This window comes from Lissotriton helveticus, chromosome 12 (genome assembly GCF_964261635.1).
Source record: "Lissotriton helveticus chromosome 12, aLisHel1.1, whole genome shotgun sequence".
In the NCBI taxonomy this organism is placed as follows: domain Eukaryota; kingdom Metazoa; phylum Chordata; class Amphibia; order Caudata; family Salamandridae; genus Lissotriton; species Lissotriton helveticus.
The window spans coordinates 137,431,129-137,455,622 of record NC_136073.1 but is presented as its reverse complement, the minus strand read 5'-3'; the positions used below and the strand labels follow the sequence as shown (position 1 = coordinate 137,455,622).

General features: G+C 45.0%; 2 non-coding genes across 2 annotated transcripts; one reads left to right on the top strand and one right to left on the bottom strand.

The window, feature by feature from the left end:
- Window positions 1-6,101: 6,101 nt before the first annotated feature.
- On the bottom strand, window positions 6,102-6,183 carry TRNAS-AGA (transfer RNA serine (anticodon AGA)). The gene has a single exon. It is a non-coding gene; the product is annotated as a tRNA-Ser (tRNA).
- Window positions 6,184-17,593: 11,410 nt separating this feature from the next.
- TRNAH-GUG (transfer RNA histidin (anticodon GUG)) lies at window positions 17,594-17,665 on the top strand. The gene has a single exon. It is a non-coding gene; the product is annotated as a tRNA-His (tRNA).
- The last annotated feature ends 6,829 nt before the right edge of the window (window positions 17,666-24,494 follow it).

Below are 24,494 nucleotides of genomic sequence, written 5' to 3'. Positions count from 1 at the left end.
TGCCAGAGTGCCCAGGACGGGCTCCACGAGTCCCGGGCGTCCGGGGCTCCCTTCCCCGGGACACCGGCTTGTCAGAGTGCCCATGACGGGCTCCACGGGTCCCGGGTATCTGGGACTCCCTTCCCCGGGCCAACGGCATGCCGGAGTTCCCAGGACAGGCTCCACGGGTCCCGGGCGTCCGGGGCTCCCTTCCCCAGTCCGACGGCTTGTCAGAGTGCCCAGGACGGGCTCCACGGTTCCCGGGCGTCCGGGGTTCCCTTCCCCGGGTCAGCGGCATGTCAGAGTGCCCAGGACGAGTTCCACGGGTCCCGGGCAGTCCTCCCCCGGGCGTCCGGGGCTCCCTTCTCCGGGCCGTCGGCAGGTCAGAGTGCCCAGGACGGGCTCCATGGGTCCCGGGCAGTCCTCCCCCCGGGCGTCCTGGGCTCCCTTCCCCGGGCCGACGGCAGGTCAGAGTGCCCAGGACGGGCTCCAGGGTCCCGGGCAGTCCTCCCCCCGGGCGTCCGGCGCTCCCTTCTCCAGGCCGATGGCAGGTCAGAGTGACCAGGACGGGCTCCACGGGTCCCGGGCAGTCCTCTCCCGGGCGTACGTGGTTGTCCGACAGATTCGGGCAGATGTGCTTTTACGAACCGGATCGGAATCGGCCCAAATAATAATAATAATAATAATAATCCACATGTGTAAGGAGCACAATCACCCGTAAGGGTCTCTAGGCGCTAGGGGCCGTCGGGAAGATTAAGCAAGCTATTGCCCAGAGTCACATGGTGCTGGGCTAATCTGCCGCCGGTGCCGGGGATCGAACCGTGATCCCCAGATTCCGGAGTCAGCCGCCCTAGCCGCGGTGCCAGCTATTGCCCAGAGTCACATGGTGCTGGGCTAATCTGCGGCCGGTGCCGGGGATCGAACCCTGATCTCTGGGATGCTCGAGGGTTACTACGCGCTCTACAAAAACCTTAAATAAAAAAATCTCCAGATTCCGGAGTCAGCCGCCCTAGCCGCGGCTCCAGCTATTTCCCAGAGTCACCTGGTGCTTGGCTAATCTGCCGCCGGTGCCGGGGATCGAACCGTGATCTCCAGATTCCGGAGTCAGCCTCCCTAGCCGCGGCGCCAGCTATTTCCCAGAGTCACGTGGTGCTGGGCTAATCTGCGGCCGGTGCCGGGGATCGAACCCTGATCTCTGGGATGCTCGAGGGTTACTACGCGCTCTACAAAAACCTTAAATAAAAAAATCTCCAGATTCCGGAGTCAGCCGCCCTAGCCGCGGCGCCAGCTATTTCCCAGAGTCACCTGGTGCTGGGCTAATCTGCCGCCGGTGCCGGGGATCGAACCGTGATCCCCAGATGGGGATATCCTAAAAATCTGGCATGGATACGGCCCGCCAGGACAGGTTTGGGCACCCCTGCTGCACAACTCCGTCCTCGGTCTGTTCCAAGCGACAATGAAACGCACGCTCCTCATTGGCTAATCTCTGCAGACATGGTGACGTCTGCGCTGCAGTACAGTGTCATATAGAAGATACACGACCTGAGAAAAAATCAGCAGAGTGGCGCAGCCGAAGCGTGCTGGGCCCAAAACCCAGAGGTCGATGGAACGAAACCATCCTCTGCTAACTTTTACCTTCATGTGTTTTCATTGTAATTAATGGTGTTTATAATATATTTAAGAATTTTCGCTCTTTGGTTCTTTTTTATTCTTTGTGTATCCATGCAATGGTTTTGATATTTCCCTGAACAAAGAGCTATTTCTAAATGAGCCTGTGTGCCCACAGAGAACCATTGTCTGGTGTGAAAGTAGCGCTTTACAATTAAACCTAATATTTTCCCTTAAAAATCTAAAAACAACCTCTTCTTGAAATGAAACCCTCCTCCTCCTTCACTCCAATGACTCAGAGCCTTATTTTTTATTTTTTATTTTTATTCAAAATTATTGATAAAACTTTATTCTTTAATCCATTCCTTGCCATTAAACAGAAAAATTGGAGAGAGCAATGTTTGTTTTACAAAGATAATGCTATCTCCCAGAAGCCCTGAACAGAGGGAAATGGGAATGGGACAAAGAAAATAATAAAATAGAGAGCCTCTATTCAGAGAAAATAATTCCTGATCTTTTGGTTAAAATACTTACACTATTCTGTTTCTTTGCTTGATGAGTGTAACTGGAGAACTTAAGTAAGAGATGGGAAAAACAGAAAAGAAAAAAACCTGAAAACCATGTAGGCACCATCTGTCACCTTGATGCAAATATTCTCAACTATCAAAAGCTGAAGCAATTCTTTACAATATGCTGGGTGCCGCTGCAAACCATGCGTATTGTCAGGCACAGACTTTGATGTTTTAACTCCGTTTTTAAACCAGTAAAAAACAAAAAGGGTATTAATGCTGCAGTGTTCCAGGCAGCAAACTTGTGCATGTATTAATATATATATATCTTTATTTAAATTATCACACAGATGGCACTTAACCCATATGAAATTCTACACTTTTTCAAACAGCCACAGAGAAAATAAATCACAAAACCCCCCAAAAAGCGTGGAGTACTTCAACAAACATAACAAGTCTTTCACTCATTCAACATTTTGTTTTATCAAAATTCATAAGGCTAAATTAGAGCTTGGAAAAGAAACATTCTGACATTTGGCCTTGAATTGATTAAGGAATTGGGGTGCAAGTAATTATCCACACGTACTTATACGCTATAATTATATACACGTATGTATAACATACGTACGCTATGTATTCAACCCTGTTTACGTGGTCCTCAACGCAGACTTCACAAGGAAAATGTATTATCAAAATGCAGAAAAAAAACACAGGGAGCTATGGCATCGAAAAACCTTTTCAGAAAGAATTACGGTGGATGACACACGTCAGTGCAGAATTTCATAGGGTTTATTATAATACAACTGTTTCGATTTACACAGGCAAAGAAGATGCGCAGATACCAGTTGCGTAGGATGCACCATTCAAATAAAGCTTCTAAAATGTTGATACTATAAGGCTTTCTCTTTAAACTCTCCACCAGCAACTGTGCATAATTTCTTTAAAAAAATGGTTTCTTCAATTTCTGATCTTAAACATAACATGGAAGATGTTAAAATGGGTGTAATAGTTACACAGAATAAGTTTTTCAGAATTTCTGAGGGACAAGTGTTTGGCTGAGTTTGGTGTTTTTGGACAGAACAAACAAACCATGGCTTGTAATATTGAACAGCAAACCACTTACAAAGGGGACAGCAAACCACTTACCGGGGGCAGGGAGAGGAAGCCCTACATCGAAGCCGCCACCGCCAGGAGTCACCAGCTGCAGGGATCAGCGACGCCGCTCCGGGACCACAACTCCCGGCTGCCACAGCGGCGGCGCAGCTTCTGTGACGCACCCAGCGCCAGGAGGCGCCATAAAGAGCGCTCTGCCCGGCGGAGCGTGGGGGACAGCAAACCACTTACCGGGGGCAGGGAGAGGAAGCCCTACATCGAAGCCGCCACCGCCAGGAGTCACCAGCTGCAGGGATCAGCGCCGCCGCTCCGGGACCACAACTCCCGGCTGCCACAGCGGCGGCGCAGCTTCTGTGACGCACCCAGCGCCAGGAGGCGCCATAAACAGCGCTCTGCCCCGCTTCGCGGGACGCGAGCGGGATGCCGAGCTAAGCCCGGGCAAAGGGCGGGCCCTCTACGGCCCTCAGCGGCACGAGGAGGACGGGGACGGGCCACCCCCCTTGTCATCCCCATAAGAGAAGGTATAGTGCCTATTTACACTTGTAGAAGACTCATGGGCTTGCCGTTCTGCCAACATAGTTACATCACATGATTTATGACATCTAAGGGGGCCTATCCAATTTTCATGCAAATACGATGCCCGGCCAAGGAAATGGACACGCACACTCAAAAGCATAGAACCCTCAGCACTATCAACGAAACAAATAGCGATGCTTGGCGTCAACTGCTAGATCCAATTCAAACCCTCCCACAAACCCCTGTCAGACCGGAAAAAATGTCTTACTGGGAGGAACTAAATGCTTTGTGCGGGACTAATTTTCTTCCTGTTATAGCCCCCTCCCCTGTAAAAGGCCTTACTATCGACCATCGCGCAGATATTCCTTGCGATCGACGCCTATCACCTAAGGAGGATAGCAGCCAAGCTAGTGGACTGTCACATGGCCAAAGTGCGAAGAGGAAGCACGTAGGGGTTAACGAACACGAAACAGATATTAAAATACAAAAACTCTATATTGATTCCTCACCGCCTGCCATGAATTCTATCTCACCTAAAACGCACACTGAAACTCGGGATGACGTAGTAGCATCCCCTTATCTGCAACTATTGCCCCAGTTTGAACTGATGATAAGATCTGTAATAGCATCCCTGCTTGACCAAATTAACATCTTAGGGGACAGGTTGACAAGCCTAGAGACTATCATTAAAGATAAATCTTTTCCTCCCGCAGAGATTGTTAGATCCAATTGCTTTACTCTCCCTACTGCTCCCAAAGTGCCTCACACTACAAAAACTGCTCCATCTGTAAGTACACCTTCCCACTGCCCATCGCACATCGATAAATCTGTGAGCAATACCAGAAAAAATGTGTTTACCGATAGACAACTTCCCAAGAGACAACCTCCAACTGCTACCAAAACTGCTCGTAAACCGGTGTTATTTAATTACTCTGCTTCTAGAGCAGAACCTAACAGAGTAGATTGTATAGATTTGCCTCCAGAAGCCGCCCCCTTTGTGCTCGTTCTTGCAGGAGTACCTGCGCCCACCCATGGGAGACCTGAAAGACACCAGGACCTATTGCACAAGGTCCTGTTTTGGCTATCAAAAAATAGACCCCTCCCACCTAACAAAGATGGTGGTATCTTGAGTGTTAGAAGGGTGGGCTGGTTAGGGTCTTTTTATAAAAAAATTCCCGGGGACCTAGTTCTAGTTAAATTTAGGGACAGGCACACAGTCCCCCACTTACGGTCCTCCCTGCCCCACAAAAATGATGGCCCCCATCTCCGTTTGGGATCTGTATGATTTTTATCCAAGTACCCTACCTATTCCCCCACCAAGATTAACAGCCTTACACAAATACCCCCTAGGTAAGGGTACTATCAATTCTCCTACCCTTTTCAGATCAGCGCATGCTATCAGGAACTCATAGTGATTGTTTTATGAAAATTAGCAAATGTTTATGAAAATTAGAATTATGTAAATATGATTTGTGGTTTTATTGTTGCCGGTGTTTTATATTGATGTATACTTTTATGATTTCTTTGTGAAATCGAAATAAAGTTATGAAATGAAATGAAATGAATGAAATATTGAACCCCTTCGCAGAGGTACCGTGGAATGTGTGAAAGATCAGTTTGGCTTCATTAACTATGAAGTGGGTGACAGCAAAAAACAATTTTTCCATGTAAAAGAAGTCCAGGATGGGATAGAATTGCAAGCTGGGGATGAAGTGGAGTTTGCAGTTATTCTAAACCAACGTACTGGAAAATGTAGTGCCTGTAATGTTTGGCGTGTATGTGAAGGTCCAAAGGCAGTTGCAGCTCCTCGTCCAGACAGATTGGTCAACCGTTTGAAAAGCATTACTTTAGATGATGCCAGTGCGCCACGTTTAATGGTTCTTCGCCAACCAAAGGGACCGGATAACACAAATGGATTTGGCATAGAGAGAAAGATCCGTCAAGCTGGTGTTATTGACTAACATCGACAAAGCACATTACCTAATAAAGTACGATCAATCGAGGGGTGTACCGAAGAGGAAAAAAGATCTACCTACTTGTCCCTCAGAGCCTTATTTTTATATTTTGACATTTTAACACACATTATGCTATTTAGGAAACAGTTTCGCCTCTTTAGTGCTAGCTTAGCATCTGAACACAACAACTCGTAACACAAAGGTGACCAGTGAAACGTAAAGGTCTACTACTTGAGGCACTTTATAAAGTATGTTTGATTTGTTTGACCTAGAGTATTTTTTTTTTGGTGCAATCACATTGTGCAGGCGATGGTGGTGTATGTGACAAGAGTGACAAAGACACAATTATGCATAAAATGCAGATGTTTCTGAACCTCATAATTAGTTTCCATGTCAAAATGTAATTATTAAAAAAATGAAAAGTAGTCGGCAGGATTCGAACCTGCGCGTGGAGATCCCAATAGATTTCTAGTCTATCGCCTTAATCACTCGGCCACGACTACAGATTTCTAGTCTATCGCCTTAATCACTCGGCCACGACTACTTACTTCTTATAATTACAACATCAGAGAACTCAACTTAATGATGGCTGTGGTGCGGTTTCTAATATGGATGGAAAACAAGACTGTGTAGGAAGGGGGATGCAGAGAATAATGGGGCACCGGGCACTACATTCAGTTTGGAAAGTTATGAGCTGTGTACTCGAGAAGGTTCAGCCTATGTCCATGTCTATGAAAGTGGAGAGAGATGGGTGGAGGAAGGAGAGAGTACAGTGAAAAGGGTACAGGAAGGGGTGGGTTAAGGATTGACAGCCCAGTGAGTGATAGTGTGAGAAAATCCTGCAGTACATTGAGCATGCGCAATGCTGCTGAGCCCAGACCAGTACCTTTCTGGGTGAGTGTGGCGGGTCGGAGGGTCTGCGGAGTGATTCTAGCCTACAATCCATCTTTTCTGGGGAGTGATGGTCGTGCAGCTCTTGTTAGTGAAGTGCGTTCAGTGCAGCTCATTCAATAATATCCGTGTTCTTTGGTGACGCTCCCGGTATGTGCCAGTTGGTGCAGGAATATCTGAGTGCCCCAATGTCTTCGCCGGAAACTATGATGGGTCAGTAATGGCCTGTCTGTATGCCTCTTGAATTAATCTGTACATTGGAACAACCTATAATTTAGCAATTAGAAGCTCCTGGCTAGGTGTATGCACCTCATGATGCCTCTTGATTCATACTGTAAGGAGGAAGATTAGCTCAGTTGGTTAGAGCGTAGTGCTAATAATCTCAAGGTTATGCGTTCGAATCCCATACTGATAACTGTTTTTCAAAATTAAATTGGAAAAGTCGTGCACTACAGGACAAGGCTGTTAAAAACAGGGTTGATGTTTACTCTGGTAATTTACTCATCTCTGGTGTACCAGGACCAGGGTGGTTATGTTAGTGCCATGTAAGGGGCACTGTGGGTTAACAGCCCCCCCCCCCCCTTTATACCCACCTCAGTCATGTTTTCATGGGTCTCCCAAACTTCACTTTTTGATGCAATGTTTGTGTTATAATTTTTTTTTTTTAAGTCTGTTTTTATTTCACCCCGGAAGAAGGGAGTACGCAAAAAAAGTGACATATACATGGCGATAAGCCTACAACCCCACAGGGGCCGGCCGCGTCAGAGGAAATGCAGTAAAATAACATGGAAAGTGTGTTTGCTTCTCAACATTATACACAGCGTTCCGCCTACAACCCAATAGGGCCGGCCGCGTCAGAAGATAGAAATAGCGTTCTGTCATGCCTAATAGTCACTGCCAATAATTGTGTTATAATTGTTTATTAGTAGTTCATGTTCAGTATACTAGTCCATATGTGAAATAAATAATAAATTACATGAACTCATTTCAATATACTATGGAAAAGAAAATGTGTAGCATGTTAATTACACTGTCTAATTATATAAACATTGCATTAGATAAAAGACACTATCTGTAGGTCAACACATTAGAAAGTAAAAAGGTGATAAATCATGACAAATATAGTAAAATCCAAATTATACAATAGAACATTTAAATAAGATAAGAGAGTGATATGTATATATTATAAGAGAGGATAATATCATCAATCTAAGCATAAAAAACTAAAACCATTATAATCTGAATATCATATTAACAATGTGATAGAAGAGGAAAACTGTAAACATATCCAATAAAATAATTTCCTTGCAAGATATGAAAGATAGTATAAAAAATAGGAAAGATCTTTGAAACTGATAATAGATTAAAGTGTATAGGTATGTTGCATAGAAGTAGAAGCACTATCTCTCACTGAAGCATTATCCAGTGTGAAGAAGGGGGCCCAAATTCGATTAAACAGATCCAACTGATTATTTACATTATATATAACTCTTCCATGGGAAGCAGTTTCTATCATTGTTGTAAGCCAGGATTCTGGAGATGGTGGAGTTGGAGATTTCCATCATCTGAGTATGCAGATGTTGGCAGTTGCTAAAGCAGTATGCAGAAGTCTACTCTGAGGTTTAGAAAGATATTGAAAGGATCTGAAATCATGTAATATAATTGTGGAAGGTGAAAGCGGTAGTTGTAATGAAACAGTGTGACTTAATGTCCGGTCTATGAAATGCCAATAAGATTGAATCATGGGACATCCACATATAATATGCATGATATCGCAACCATAATTATTACATCTCCAGCAATTCGTATGTGGAAGTAATCCTGCCTTGTTCAACTTTACTAGGGACCAGTGCCAGTCATGGAGTAATTTGAATAAAGAAAATTTCAATCTGGATTCCCGGGCACCTTTACCTAAATTGAGTAATAAATCTTGAAGCAATGTTTGAACCTGGGACGCGTCACTAAAGGTGACCCTGTCTCTCCGAGAGTGGCGGTTCCTCGGCTTCTCGGTGGGATGTCTAGAGGTCACGAGAGGAGAAGAAAAAAGCACATGAGTCATGTAGGCATCAGGAAATTATCTTGTATATATTGGTGTCCTCTAAATCATTGTACTCTCGTTTAGTTTAACGTATGCATTGCGCTCTTCATACACCAGTGTAAACTTTCCAAAATAAATACAGATAAGCACGTATAATGATATTCGTTTTTCGTGACCCTCTTTATAATTTTTCCATTCCAATATCAGGTTTTCTTCTCTATTTTATTGTTGGTAGCAACTAGAAAATTCTAAAGAGACAGAAAAATATGCATTGATGCACAGTTACATCAGACACAGTGTGGGTTCAGAGTTATAGAAGCCGCTGTGGCTTAGTTGGTAATCTATTGTACCACCAACCAAATTTTTCAAATTTCAAATCTTTATTTCGATCATTTGATCATAAAAGATGTACAACAGTTCATCATCGTTAAAAATATGAAAGACTATTAAAACAGAAATTACAGTGTATCAAAACAACAAGTTCTCAGTGGTCCTCTGCCATCTTTATATATCGGGTTCTGCCATACCACATTGCTGTTAAGAATTTAGCCAGGGCAAACATCGTTGACGGGGATAGGTCTGTTTTTAAACCTCTAAATGCAGGAAGGAAAGTTCTGAATCCTAGGTTTCTCAGTAATGGGGTCAACCAATCTCGTCTGCTTTTACGGTAGGCTGGGCAGAAGAAGATAACATGGACTTCGCTTTCTCTAGTTGTAGCACAAGCTGGACACAACTCATTCGGCAACTGTCCCGCCCACGCTTTAGTGAAGGTCTTTAGGGGAAGAGTCCCATACCTCCATTGTAAAAAAAAGTTTCCTTGTTAGAGCAGGAGCCATGCCATACAACACGCTTTCAAAATTGTGTAAGTCTTTAATTATCATAAAGGCATGCGTCAAGGAGCCCTCTCGGGCAGTTGCCAGGACTCGAGTGAGCATTTTTTCATAATAAACTCTGGAGAGTGCTTTCCTTGAGATCCTGGTGCTTGTGCTTTGTGGGTCTAGCCACAGTTCTGGTAATCCGAGGGTCTCGCATGTTGTCTTTATGTAATTTAGCCAAGGTATCTTGGCGGCATTGGGTAGGGTTAGAAATTCCTGCAACTCAGATCGATAGGAAGAGAGATCCTGGCTGCTCCATATGCGGCTCCAAAATGTTAGGGGCTTTAGCCCTAGTTCTTCTGTAATGGGCCTCAGAGCCAGATCCAATCTCAACGGCATGAGTGGGGTACTTATTGGTAAAGCTGTAAGTTGTCTTATAAATTTATTTTCCGTCACCTGTAGATTGGAAGATGACGTGTGACCCCACATCTCTCTCCCATACGTAGCACCACCCCGAGCCTGCATTTTATAAATTTGGATGGCCGGGGACAGAGGGCGAAAAGTTGATTTTGAAGCGATTCTCATGATAGCCCCCGCCCTCTGAACTAGCCTCATATTGGCTTTTATCCGGTGGGCCCCCCATGTTAAGTTTTCATTTAGCGTTAGCCCCAAATACTCAATAGTGTATACCCTTTCCAGCCTCACAGAACCAAGTAAGGGATTTGAGCGCTTTTGTGACTTAGGATTCATGATCATAAATTTAGTTTTTTGGGGGTTTATTTCGAGGCCCCTTTCTGTGCAAAAGTCCTGGAAGCCATCAATCACCCTCTGTATGCCCATGGGGGATTTAGATAGCAGCAGGGTATCGTCCGCAAACATAATGGCTGGCACCCTGCTGCCGTTCAATTTTGGGGCGTCGGTGTTGGCAATCCCAGTCAGGTGTGAGATTACCCCGTTCACAAAGAGGCAGAACAGGGTCGGTGCAAGCACACAGCCCTGCCTCACCCCTCTGTGAACGGGGAATCTTTCAGTCAGCTTCCCGCTTCTCCCGCATCTGACCATTGCGAAATTGTTGTGACGTAGTTTAAACAAAATCGCAAGGATGTCTTTTGGGACGCCCAGTTCAATTATTACCTCCCACAATTTTGCTCTTGGCACTAAGTCGAAGGCGGCACGTAGGTCCACAAAGACCGTATATAAGGTGCCACCCTCGATAAGTGCCCGTCTCCAGTATATGAGATTTAATCTGAATACTTGGTCTAATGTGGAGACACCCCTCCTGAATCCAGCCTGGTATGGGCTGAGGGTGTCCGTTTCCTCCAGCCAATTCTGTAAGCGATTCAGGATTAGTCTGCCAAAGAGCTTTTGCGAGACATCAATGAGGCTTATGGGGCGATAGTTGGCTGGGAGCAGAGGGGATCCATTTGGAATATAGGGACCACCTCTGCGCCCAGCCAAGTATCTGGGACCTCCATGCCCCCAAGGACCGCGTTGAATATCAGCAATAGATATGGTGCCCATATCTCTGGTTCCTGTTTGTACAGATCTCCAGGGACCCCGTCCAGTCCCGGTGCTTTGCCTCCTGCCAGCCCCGCAATTGCGGCGCAAACTTCTTTTAACACGAATGGTTCGCCCACTTGACCTATCATGTCAATACTGTTAGAGTTGGTGTGAGGCATATCCTCAGTTGAGTATAGGGATTGATAGCGTTCCTGCCATAAGGCAGGAGCAATGTTAGATTCAATGGCAGAGGGAAGATCCTCTGACCCGTGGTTAACCACTCGCCAAAATTTACGAGAATCTTTATTGGCTAGTGCCTCAGATAAGTCTTCCCAATGCTTTTGGTCCCATTCGACTTTGGCATTTGCCAGCAATGTCCTATATGCCCATCTTTTGTCTTTTATTATCTCACGGGATCCATGAGCCTTAATTACAGATAAAAGTTCCCGTTTAGATTCCCGGCATACGGTGTTGTACCAGGATTTTTTATTTAGTGTACTGCTTTTTGATGGTGCTTCTGAGAATAGGTCTGACTGTAAAGTATTTATTAGGTCTTTATGGGTTTGGCTCAGTAGTTCTACATTCCTTCTGTCCGCTAGTTTATCGGAGAGACCAAATGCCCTTTCAAGGACTGGAGTGATTCTGGCATAGAGCCTGGATATTTTTGCATCATTAGTTGCCAACTTCCCCCACCTCACTCTCCTCCTGTTGTTCTCTAGGAGTAGCCCAGTGGTCCCATTTTCATTATCCGTTCCCATGTCATCTATACCAGGGATAGCATATTCAAGTATAAGTGCATTATGGTCGCTATCCTCTCTGGGTTGTACCCTGAAATCAATTATTCGTGTCCAGTTTGTTATTTGGGCTAGAATGTAGTCTAGTCTGGATTCGCTACCTGATTTGTTGAATGTACATCTACAGGGGTTGTCTGATTTTGTACGCCCGTTGCATGCGCGTAGACCGTAATTAAGGGTCAAGGCTGTAATTTGTAATGCAAGGGGTGTCCAGGCTCTTGGTGGAGGAGCCACCGTGTCTGGTATCAGGCAACTAGCGTCCTCTTCTAGGGATGGTCCTTCCAACAATCCGGGAAGTGGCTCATAGTGGGAGTTGAGGTCTCCTGCTACCAACTGAGGAAGATCCCTTGGAATATCACTCAGAAGGGTTGAGAGATCCTCAATTGTTTTCGATTCCCCAGATAAGGGCACGGGTCTCGAATAGACGTTTATGATCAGTAACTTAACCAGATTTGGCCATTCTAGGAGGACTGGTAGAATATTCTGAGAGTCTACAGCTAAACAACTAGCCTTACAGCCCAGGTGGGAGGCGATCAAAGTTGCCAACCCTCCTGACGGGCGTCCCTTACCCCCCCACTTTGCCTTTTTAGAAAAAACTTCGAAACCTGGGCATGTGAACTCCTCTCGTGCCCAGGTTTCCTGAAGGAGACAGATTCCCTTTGAGCTGATAAACGACAACCAATCGGGACATTCAATTTTGTTGCCGATACCTGCTACGTTCCTTGAAATTAAACTAAGCATAGCAGGTCTTAATGGTGGTTGCTCTATGTTAGACAGAGTGTTCCCTATAGGGACGAGGGTAGTATTTACCATTGAGGTTTGTAGGAGTTCTCCTTGTTCGGACTCTGAGTTGGTAGTATTGTCCCTAATTACATGTATACTGCTAACACATTCTTGGGAATAATTTAGAGTATCAGTGGTGATTTTAGATTCCATTTGTGGCCCCGATTGGCCTCCGGTGGTGGGTCTATCTTCTGCAGGATAAACTGCAGCAAGGTGGTCCACTGCCTTTGTATTGGAATCAGTCAGTGAGTCGACCATTTCCAGGGTACTATACCTATTTGAGGTTGGAAAATAGGCTGGGTGATGCAATCTATGTGGACCAGGGACTCCTCTTGGTCTGCCACCCCATCCTCCTTTCCTTCTGGTGACATACTCCCACCCCTCCCCATCATCATGTAACGGTGGGTATTCAGGGTGCATATTCCTACGATAGTATGGCTCCCTTCTCTCTACACTGTTGCTTTCCCACTCTCCCAATAGCTCCTGATGATGACCCCATCTAGGATCTTCTGCCAGATAGATGCTTGACGGGTAGAAGAACGAAAGGGGAAGAGCCTGGATTAAGTTCCCTTGGTCGTCCGGGACCCAGCTGCAGATATACGAGGCTGTCCTCGGATCCCTAAAGCTAACCACAATGCAATCACCGCTAATTGTCTTTCTCAGGTTGCCCACCCAAGCGACGCGTCTCGCCATGGATACATCGCTGGTTGTTCCTTGTGGTAGGGGTCTGTATATAGACAGCCAGTTGATGACTTTATTTTTGAGCGAGGCTGACTTCTCAATAGAATTGAGAGATAGTTCAGGAGCTCCCGCCAGAATCACTGTATACGGGGATGCTTCCGGTGGTAAGTTTACGGGTTTGAATTTCCGAGTGTTAGTCTGGTTGTTGTCTAAGAGCCGCGTAACATTCTTAATTCTATCTGGGGGATCAGGCTTATATGTGGGTTTACTAATTGTGTTTAAGGTCGTGGGATTCAGAGTTTGAATTTGTGTAGGTGTGGTTTTGCTTATAATGTCGGAAACTTGTGTGGTCTTGTTTTGTTTGGGAATCGATTTTATATTTTGCGAGGTTGGGGGATCATTTTTCTTCGTCGGGATTGTGTGCTCTAGGCTTTTTTTGGGCATACTATTTAACCCTCTTTTAATGCCCTTGGATTCCGACTTTAGACTGTCTGCAAGCTGGACTGTAGATTTCTCAATATTGACCAGCCTTGCTTCGATCTTTATGAGTCGGGCTTCCAGAGGGCTTAAGAGTGACCTAATAAGTGAACCTATATCTGCAAGGGTTATGTCCTTATTTGCAGAGTCTATAGAAATATCACCTTGTGGAAGGGATTGTTCTATAGATCGAAAGGATATTTTTTGGATATTCCTAACATTTTTGGGTGGTTGTCCCGGAGTATTATCCCCCAGGATTCCAGCATCGCTAGCAAGTTTGGGCTCAGATGGTTTTAACTTGCTGCCGCCTTTGGTTTGCCCCCCTTTCTTCTTTTTTTGTAATGCTCCTTCCCTAGCCCCCTCTGTAGTTCTGAGGTATTCATGATAATGCAAGGGGCAGTCAGGACCTTGCTGGAGGCTAGGGGTGGGGCAGACGGTGTGCGGGTCATGGGTAGGATCATGCGACTCATGTCCTCTAGATCCTTGGAGACTTCCATGGTAAGATCTGGGTTAGAGGCATGATGGATTGACTGTGAGCCCATCTGGATATTTCTATTAAGTTCTGGCCTTTCATCTGGTGTTTTGGCCAGAGCCAATGGTCCCATTGATGATCTCCTCACCCAATCAATCTCTTGGGAGATGCGGCGTTCTAACACAGAAATTTCGTCTATCAACAAAGAGCCGGCTTTAACAAAATAATTGTCGATAGTACCTTTTGGAACTCCAGCTGCGGCCAATGCAGATTTGCTTTGCGTTTCCCTGGTGGTCATCATGGATTCCCAGTGGGCGAAGACCGCTGAAAGTCAGTGGGTGATACTGGGCCAGCCAGGGGGGGGGGACCCGATCCCGGTCTCTCCGGTCCTCGAACGGCCTCAAACGGCCCGCCCTTTGCCCGGGCTTAGCTCCGCGCTTTGCCCCACGCGCGTCCCGCTTGCGCGACCAGCGCAGGCTGTTTAAGACAGGAGGTAGGCGGGAAGAGGACCAGCTGTGGCGAGTCTCCAGCCGCAACGCCCGCTGGTCCTCGCAGTCCCGCAGGGGTTAGCGCGTCACTGTTAGGCTCCTCTCGCTGGTATGGGAAGTCCTTGGTTAGCCGGTATTCTCGAGCGGCTCCCGCGAAGCGGGGGCCGCGAGACGTGGGCAGAGTGTGAGCAGTCAAAGTCGGCAGGAGTTTTACACTGGCAAGGATTCTGCCCGTTCCGCAGCAGCACACGCATCACCCAAGCCCTCCGCAGATTTATCCGTGCAGGAGGGGGGCGGGAAGAGGACCAGCTGTGGCGAGTCTCCAGCCGCAACGCCCGCTGGTCCTCGCAGTCCCGCAGGGGTTAGCGCGTCACTGTTAGGCTCCTCTCGCTGGTATGGGAAGTCCTTGGTTAGCCGGTATTCTCGAGCGGCTCCCGCGAAGCGGGGGCCGCAAGACGTGGGCAGAGTGTGAGCAGTCAAAGTCGGCAGGAGTTTTACACTGGCAAGGATTCTGCCCGTTCCGCAGCACCACCAACCACTATTGTCTTTAATTTTCAAAGCCAATCAGTTTGGTTTTGTGAAGTGAAAAGACTGTTTTAAGCTGCACTCGCATCAAAGTACAAGCTGAGCAGCAGTAATGCAAGCTTTAAACAACAGGAGCAGCACAGGCAGCACCAGAGTGACCTTCCATTACTGAGACTGTTACTGAAGGTGCAGAAGAGGTTCAAGCTTCAGAGTCTCAAGAACAGGCACACACAGGCATCAGCAGTGAAACTGAGCTTTAGAGTACTGATGGTTACAGCACAGGCAGCGGCGTTGCAAGCTTCACTTCCATGATAAGGCTGTGAGTAGGCCAAAAGTAGTGTTGGGGTGCAGAGGGAGCGGTAAGAAAAACCAGGCGGAAATGGAAGCACTTTTACAGGTGGACAGTGTGCACAGCACAAGTAAGGCCTTGTGTGGAGAGCTGGGCACATGTCCAAAGGGTTCCTTTAGAATAATGTGTGTGAACAGTTTCTACCCATTTTAGAGACTAGTTTAGCATATTGTGACACAAGCCTGGGACCCTCCTGAAGTGCTGTGCCTAGTTCTGTAGAGTCCCCTTAGGGTATTGTGTCAAGTAAAAACAATATTAATAATAATAATAATAATAATAATAATAATATCACTTATAAATCACCTGGTTACACCAACTGGTGTGTCCCTGTGCTGAGACCACTCTTCCGAAAAGGGATAAAAGGTGCAGGGCCTGGGAAACAAGGGAAGAAGGAGCAACAGAAAAACTAAAAGCTGGAAAAGACAGGTTTTTAATCTTTTCAGGAAAAGATTCTCCGATGACTCGGAGCGGAGAAAAAGAGGCAGTGTATTCCAGTTTTTAGCTGCCAGATAGCAGAATGAACACATGCCCATTCTTGCTTTTTGGACTTTGGGAATTTTTACCAGGGAAGTTCCGGTCGATCTGAGATGTACACAGGGGCTTATTTACAAGCCCCTTGCAACAATTTTGCGCCACTTTTCCCATGTTAAAAGGGATGCAAAAGTGGCGCAAGGAGCTTATAAATCTGCACCACAGTTCTGTCTGAAGTTCTGGTAAAGTTTTCAAAACCTCACTAGGAGGATTGTTGCTACTTTTGAAAACCAGCTTAGGCACATTGTCTCCTGATCTGGAGGTCGCCTGCAGTGTAAGGTGTCTGGTATTGAAGGGTACATCTAAAGTACTGTGCCTGTTATCACAGTCATGTCTGGCGTTTTTGTTCTTTAACTATAATGATGCTCCATGTCATGCCATTCTCCTTAGCTGCTGGTAGAAGGTATGATACTGTCAGAACTAATCTGTAATAACTTATTACTGTTGAGCAGCAATGTCATTTCTTTATTACAGGAGATAAGACACATCACCCATCACCTATAATGCAGAAATTAGAGGAAAGAGTTTCCAGACTCGTGTATTACATTATTATTAAATCAGATAATTGAAACAGAGCAGAATCTGGTTGTATGATACTGAGTTCGATATTAACACATAATCAATCAACTACCCACAGTTGTGGAACTTTCACAAATATGCTCGAGTGTTTAGAAGCCTTAATTATTGTCACATAACATATCTTGAATCATTTGTTTCAACTGGTAGCACAAAACATCTATTCATGTGCCCCACCCAAATCAGACAGTTAAAGTTGTGGACCACTTCTCAAGTGGCCTTTAACATCTTATGAAACTGAACTGTAAAAGGCTCTGCTTAAGCAGATTTTAAAAAAGTTTCTTGGACGGAGTAACCCCAAAAACCTCTTGAGGAAGGTGGGCCCCATTTAGCATTGCCCTCATGGGCAGTGAGTGGGTGGTGCCTGCTAAAAAATATTTTGAGAATCTTCACTTATTTTTTTTTAAAGTAAACATTGTTTCTTGCTATTAAAAGAGTCCACTGATTCCAGTATTCTGTGGTTCCTGGGATGACATAAAAACAAACGTGTACTATTTTTTCAGCCTTGACCCTTATGTGATACCCGTAAATGTGGAACTAAACTCTCCGGCCGCAGAGGATTTAACCAGTTGTCTAAAACTTGAAAACTCGTCCATTTCAGGTCCTCTGAAACCAATGTTTCTCTTTCCCTATAGCTGGTTCCTCTCATTAACCTGCTCGGGTGATTGGCTACGGAGAGCCAGTGGGCTCAGCTCTCTTCGCAATGCAGCCACATGCGATGATCTCTCTCTCTCACTCTGCAACTAACTGCACATGATGAGAGGCTTGACATTTAACAAGGAGGGGGCGGTCCCTACAGAGCAGGACTGCAGGGTTGTGTGTTGGTTTGTGAACATTCCAGTCAAGGAGGCGAAATGTGAAGCATCTGCCTCAAAACACAAACACAAGAAGAGACCCTTCTGCATATTAATAAGACCCTCATCACAGATAATGCCGGGCGACCTGCGCTATGAAAGTCAGGTGCATACCAATGTCACAGAGCCCAAGTAGCTCGCCGTGATCGTATAGTGGTTAGTACTCTGCGTTGTGGCCGCAGCAACCCCGGTTCGAATCCGGGTCACGGCATTGCGGGTGGCAATGTCACGGCAGTTGGGCGAGATCTTTTCTTTCTTAATATACATTTTCAACAGATAGACTATTTTTTTTAAATGCCGCCTGTGCCCATGATTTGTACTTTGCAAGTGGTGATAATGTCAGCTTTAATCAAGAGAAGTTATTTTATTATGATGACACAGCTGTTTTACAGTAGGGAAGGAGTGTTTTAATTAATAGCTTACTTTTAATATACTGTTGCATATTGTAGTCGGTGTAATTGCATATACATAGTTTTTACGGAACGCAGAAACATTTGCTTGTGTTATATACCTTTTCTGTAAGGATGTTTCATTTTTTTTTCTGTAATGTTGTTTTATTTCTCGCCCAGACAAAAACGGGCATTAAAGACTTGTCCACATTAATGGGTAAACATTTATCCCTTAAATAAGGATAGAGACGGCCGTCCCATAAAGTGTACCCCAGCTCCACGAGAAAGTGCTAGTAATGTCCCCCAGTCTGCTGCATGTGATCTGTGTCTCTTCTCACCATACAGGAAGGGCCGATGGTTCATTGGTGCTTGTCTCTGTTCAGTACAGAAAGCATTGTCTTTTCATGGCCTGCGGATGTCAGTTCTGTCACTTCTCTTCATTTCCGGCATGGGTTGTACTGTGCAGCATCTTTGTTTCTGTCTGGTTCGGGTACAGCCCGGGTGGTTTAACATTGACTACATCTAAAGATTCAGCATCAGCGGTGGCCAAGTTGTATCATCTTCTGTGTCTCTGAGGTTCATATGTACTATGTAAGCATCGGTGGGTCACAGATAGAACCTGTTACATAGTACATGTGAGCTTCATAGCTGCTCTCTTCATATGAAGCATTAGTGCTTTACGATAACCATCCCTGTGGTCTTGTCAGCCTCATGCATGGACTAGAGTTAAATACAAACAACATATCAGTTCTGAATATGGTCACATAATTAGCTATATATTAGTATCACACCAAAAGTAGAACAGTGAGGCATTGGTGGTTCAGTGGTAGAATTCTCGCCTGCCACGCGGGAGGCCCGGTTTCGATTCCCGGCCAATGCAGCTTAACATTTTGTAGTAATCATAATTTACTATTTTGCTTTAGAAATTGCTATATAATTTTAAAATAAATTCGAACTATACAGTACTAGAACATTAAGTATAGGTTTGCGGTTTCTTTGAAAGGGTGTTGACTTCACGACATAATTCTTTCAGAGTAGCTGTCGGAGCTCTTCTAAAAAAAAATATCCAGGCTTCAAGCCACGTGTCGGGTTTTACTGTCTGTAAAGCACAGTGCAGCAGCCTCGCTCTTTGTGATTACCTAAACCACTTATCTCAGGACAAAACTCATTTTTGTAACAAAAGCAACAAAATGATGAAGGTTAGTCCAAATGCGGGTCAATTGGTAAAAGTGCTTAGAAACATTAAAGAGGACTCAAGGCACTAAACCAGCAAGAGATCTCGCTTTCATAGGTGGACCCTCCCTAGTTCGTCTCCATCCCCTTATGCTCAGTCTTAAATTACTTCTCTATTATCTGTCTGTCTTGTAGCTCCCCTATCTCTGATTTTTGTTCTCTCCCCGCCTCTCTGCCCCTCATATTCTCAGTCTCTTTGTCCATATCTCCAGCTGTCCGTAGGTGCAGGAAGTAGGGCTACATGGGGTGGGATGGTTGCTTCACGACCACCAAAATAGCCATGCTGCATTTCAGAATGTGAATTACCAATAAATATGCCTTTAAATTGTGACCTTGATTATGATGCCGCCGACATGGTCTCAGAATGGAAACCGACCAACTAGTAGTCGGTGGTTTCGCCCGACAAATTAGGTTTCGACCGCCCATGAGGTGGTCAGAAATATTAATTTTTCCATTGTGGCTTGCGCTGCGGCCAAAAATGGGCAGCAGCTCAAGCCGCATTACCTTTCTTTTTCCTTGCTCGAAGGTAATGCAATATGTCTCCACTCTAGTAAAGCAATGGGCCACGAATAGTTATTTTCGTTTTTTGATGCCTTAACATATATTGTGTAAGCCAAATGTAACTGCAACAGCACAATAACAATGTCCTACATTGCCTTCTCTTTCTCTGCATTGTATAACATTTTGTTTTCTAATAAAAATTGTTGAAATATTTTTTTTTTTTTAAATGGATGTTTGCAAACATCCATGCATTGTGTGCCATGCACCATGTGGTGACTGTGAATGAATGAATGAATACGCACTTGTATAGCGCATGGCTACCCAAGGGCATCCCAGCGCTTCCTGTGACACCAATCAATCACCACTGATCACGGAAAGAGAAAAGTCTTCAGCTGCTTCCTGAATCTACGATGGTCAGATTCAAGACAAATGAAATCTGGGAGCTGGTTCTAAGGTTTGGCTGCATTATAAGAAAACCGCCGCCCTGCAGTCCGAGCCCGTTTCATCCTAGAGACTGCAAGCAGTCGCTTATTATTGGATCTTAAAGTCCTCTTGGTGCGGTAAAGTTGTACCATGGGCTGAATCAAAGAGGGACCATTACCAGAGATGGACTTGTGGACAATACACATGGCCTTGAACCTGATTCTTTCTTGAACAGGGAGCCAGTGCAGCCAACCATTTGCCAACTTAACAGAATTACGTTTAGGGATGTTCAACAAAAGACGAGTCGCGCAATTCTGGGCAATCTGTAATCTCTTAATAGTTCACTGTGGTGCACCCAAATAGACTGCATTTGCATAGTTCAGCCAAGACAAAATGAGGGCTTAAACCAACATCCGCCTGGCATCAAAGGGAGCAGGGGAAGGATCTTACGTATCCACCTAAGAAGACCATAACAGGTCCCAGCAACTTTACATGCTTGAGCAGTAAGGTTCAGGTTGCAATCCAACCAGATGCCCAAACTCTTAATTTGTTTCTTTGGAGCAGGTGGAGAGCCAAGATAGCTGGGCCACATAAGATCTAAATTGTTGGGGGAGGCATGGCCCAAGATCATAATTTCTGTATTGGCCCCATTTAACTTAAAAAAGGCAGGTCCATCCATTCAGATAACTTTGCAAGGCATGCAGCTAAACCCTGCTCAGATTTATCTTGCCGACTAAGACACCACCAATTGGGTGTCATCAGCATAAGTAACAGTATGGATTACCCAGGGAAGTACCACCCCCGCCAAAGGCCTCAAGTAGATGTTAAACATGGTAGGACTCAGTGACGATCCCTGGGGAACTCCATACTGCAAAGGTATTTGCTTTGAGAGGGCTCCTTCAGCGAATGATCTGTCTGTCAGAAAGGACTGTAGCCATTTTAAGGCAGTGCCTGCAACTCCCACCTCCCTGAGTCTTTGGATCGGGATATGATCGTTCACAGTATCGAAGGCTGCGCTGAGATCGAATAAAATAATAGCAGTGCAGCCTCCGTTGTCCAAGATCTTTCTTGATTCTTCGACCACGGCAAGAAGGGCAGTCTCCGTGCCCTGATGACGCCTGAATGCGGTCTGAGTAGGGTGGAGGTAGTCATTTTCCTCAAGATGAGCTATCAATAAGGAATTCACATATTCTTCTGTTAATTTACTAATTCCTGGCAGTAAAGAGATGGGGTGATAATTAGCCCAATCCTCTGGGTCTAAATTGCTCTTTTTTAAGAGGGCCCTAATTTTTGCATATTTCCAAAGACAGGGAACCTGGCCATTAAAAGAGAAGCATTTATTACATCCTGCATAACTGGGCAAATTATCTCTGAGACCAAATTCAGAGTGGCCGGGGTAGCAGGGTCTGCAGGAGATCCTGATTTCGGCTGCTTCAGAAGATCCTGCAGTAAGGACAGGGTGAGCGGAGGAAATTATTCCAGCATAGCTTGTTGTGGAGGCAGTAAAATATTTGTATATAAGGTCTTTTCCTGAAAAGTAGAATAGATGTTATAAACTTTAGTGGAGAAAGAAACTTGCTAACTCCTCACAACAATTGAAAGCATTATCACCGCCAATAGGGGAACTAGGGGGTGAGAAGAGATTACATAATTGTAAAAATTTCCAGAGGAGCGTTAGATGCTGAAATAATTTTTCCATGATAATAGCTGGCTTGGGCAGCTTTTATTTCATTTTGTAGAGCTTAATTGCCTCTCTATATTTGCCCTTACGTATTACTGTGAAGTCCTTAATCCATTTCCTTTCAAATTGTTTACATGCTTTTTTGAGCTGTCTCAGAGTATGAGTATACCAAGCTTTCTTATTCGGACCTACTCGATGGCAAAGCTCTTTCTTTGGGAGAACTAGGTCAAGAGAGGACTCCAGCCAATTGTTAAAATTCTCATTCGCCCTCGTGGGGTTAGAATGAGGAATATGAGTGGAATCTATAAGATTAGTTGCCCATTTTTCCACTGAAAGCTTAGACCATATGCGGCCAATTTTTTTAGTTCTACGAAAGGCTGTAATGACTCTTGAGGGGTCCAAATAAAAGATAATAGGAAATGATCGGACCAAGGAAACGCAATGGACTCAACCAAAGTAATATCTGTGAGATTTGTCAATAAGGGATCAAGCAAATGCCCCAAATTATGAGTAGGGCCAGTCACTATTTGCTTGCATTGAAATGTTTCGAGACATTCAATAAGGTCCTGAACAGGAGGAGAGTCAAGATCCTCAAAGTGTAAATTCAGATTGCCCAAGATGGAAAAATTGGACGAAAAACTCGCCTCATTGGTAGCTACATCTGGGAGATCTTTACAAAAATTACCCAGCGGTCCTGGTGGGCGATATATAAGAATCCCACAAAAAGTATAGGTCGGAGAGAAGCTTATGCCAAAAGAAAGGCTTTCACAATCAGATAAATGGCCGCTAGTGGCTCTACATCTATAGATATCTTTACAAATAACAGCAATTCCCCCGCCACGACCATTGGCACGATCTTGCCTAAAAATGGCGTAATTTGAGGGAGATCTTGAACTATATCAGCATCAGAATCCTTAGTAATCCATGTTTCTGTGAGAAAGATTGCATCCGGTCTCCTCTCCTCGAGAAGTAGGTGAATTTGAATAGAATGTTTTTGAAGGGAGCGACAGTTAAGTAAAATAATGGAAATACATTTTGCTTTACCCTTACCGGTAGTCAATGGAGGGCAACCTGGACTGGCTTAAAATTATAGCTACATAAAGGGCAACATATATTCTCCTCGTCTAAAGACAAACTATGCACACACTTACTCCTGATCTCACCCTTAACTCTGAAAAGCTACTCCCTATCATAACTGTACTTGTCTGAGGGGGGTTGGACAGGGGTTCTGGCCCCTAGCCCCGGCTTGGCGCAGACGGGTGCAGACGGTCTTGCCTTTGGCACACCTTCGGCGCGCCCGCTGCGCAGAGGCATCATCGGCTTGATTTAAAGCCGATAATGCGTGCGTGAGTGCGCGTCAGCATGAAAACTAGAGCGCTAACTTAAATTTCCCCAAACACAAAGTGGAAGTTCCCACAGAGCCTTTCAACCAGCTGAGAGTTCCCCCAAGAAAAAATAAGGTGTAGGTAAGGACATTTTTCAAACAGTTTTAAAAACACAATCACAACAATTTTTAAAAAGAGACTCTCACTTCTGACAAGGATCAGAGAGAGAGAAAAGTGCCACAGCGCGGCCGCGTCATCGACGAGATTTAAAGCTGATAATGCTTGCGTGAGTGCGGATCAGCAGGAAAAACTAGAGCGCTAACTTAAATTTCCCCAAACACAAAGCAGAAGTTCCCACAGAGCCTTTCAATCAGCTCAGAGTGCCCCCAACAAAGGATAAGGTGTAGGTAAGGACATTTTTCAAACAGTTTTAAAAACGCAATCACAACAATTTTTAAAAAGGGACTCTTGCTTCTGACCAGGATCAGAGCGGGAGAAAAGTGCCACAGCGCGGCCACGTCATCGACAAGATTTAAAGCCGATAATGCTTGTGGGAGTGTGCGTCAGCAGCAAAAATTAGACTGTAACACGGGTTATGGAAGTTTGGGGAGGCACCACAGGTGTCCCTCAGGCCACATAGCACAGACCGCAGAGGGAGGGGTGCCCTGCTCGGGCCCTCCAAATTCTGTTTCCGATTTCTTTCAATGGCGGCCGGACCGCCATTGAAAGGCAATCTGAAAGGGCCATCATAATCCGTACGGTGGTGCCTGAGCAGTCACCACCCTATTGTAGGATATTATATTTCGACCGATAGTCGGACAGGCTCCCTGAGCCAGTTGGAAGCATTAGTAGGTCCCTCCACCCGCTGCCTCCAACTGCCACACATAATGCTGTGGTCAGACTGTGGCTCCAGATGTCAGTCAGACTGCAACCGGTTCTGATCCGACTGCCATCATAATAAGGCCCTTTTTTTCCAACTTGTCACATTTGCTGTGAGTTCAAAGACATAGGTCAAACAAGAGGCTGCTTCTGACAAATTGCTGCCTATTCTTTCAAAATGGAAATTGGGGTTTACTTTTCTTTCTCTTACTGTAATTTTGTAAGATTTTGTAAAATGAAATATGAATATGTGACAATCTTGCCTGGCATACAGAGGGTGTGAAAGGAAAGGCTGTAGGATGTCTATGTGTTTCTAACATACAACAACATTTAAATACCTTTAAATGAACTGTAGAAATATTAAAAAATATATATATCTCTAGTTAGGAAAAGCACCAAAAAAGCACTTTTTAAATAAATTTGAAGTACAATGAAAACAAAGGTGTTAATAGGATTAAATCAAATCAAGACACTTTACTCATTGATTCACAAATAATAAATACTCGCTGACATTCAACACATTAGCCTTTGTTTGTGCCACACATAGTTGTATCAGCAAAACTGCATGTCTGTGAAATTTTAGTTTCCATTTCATCTAAAACTGGGGTG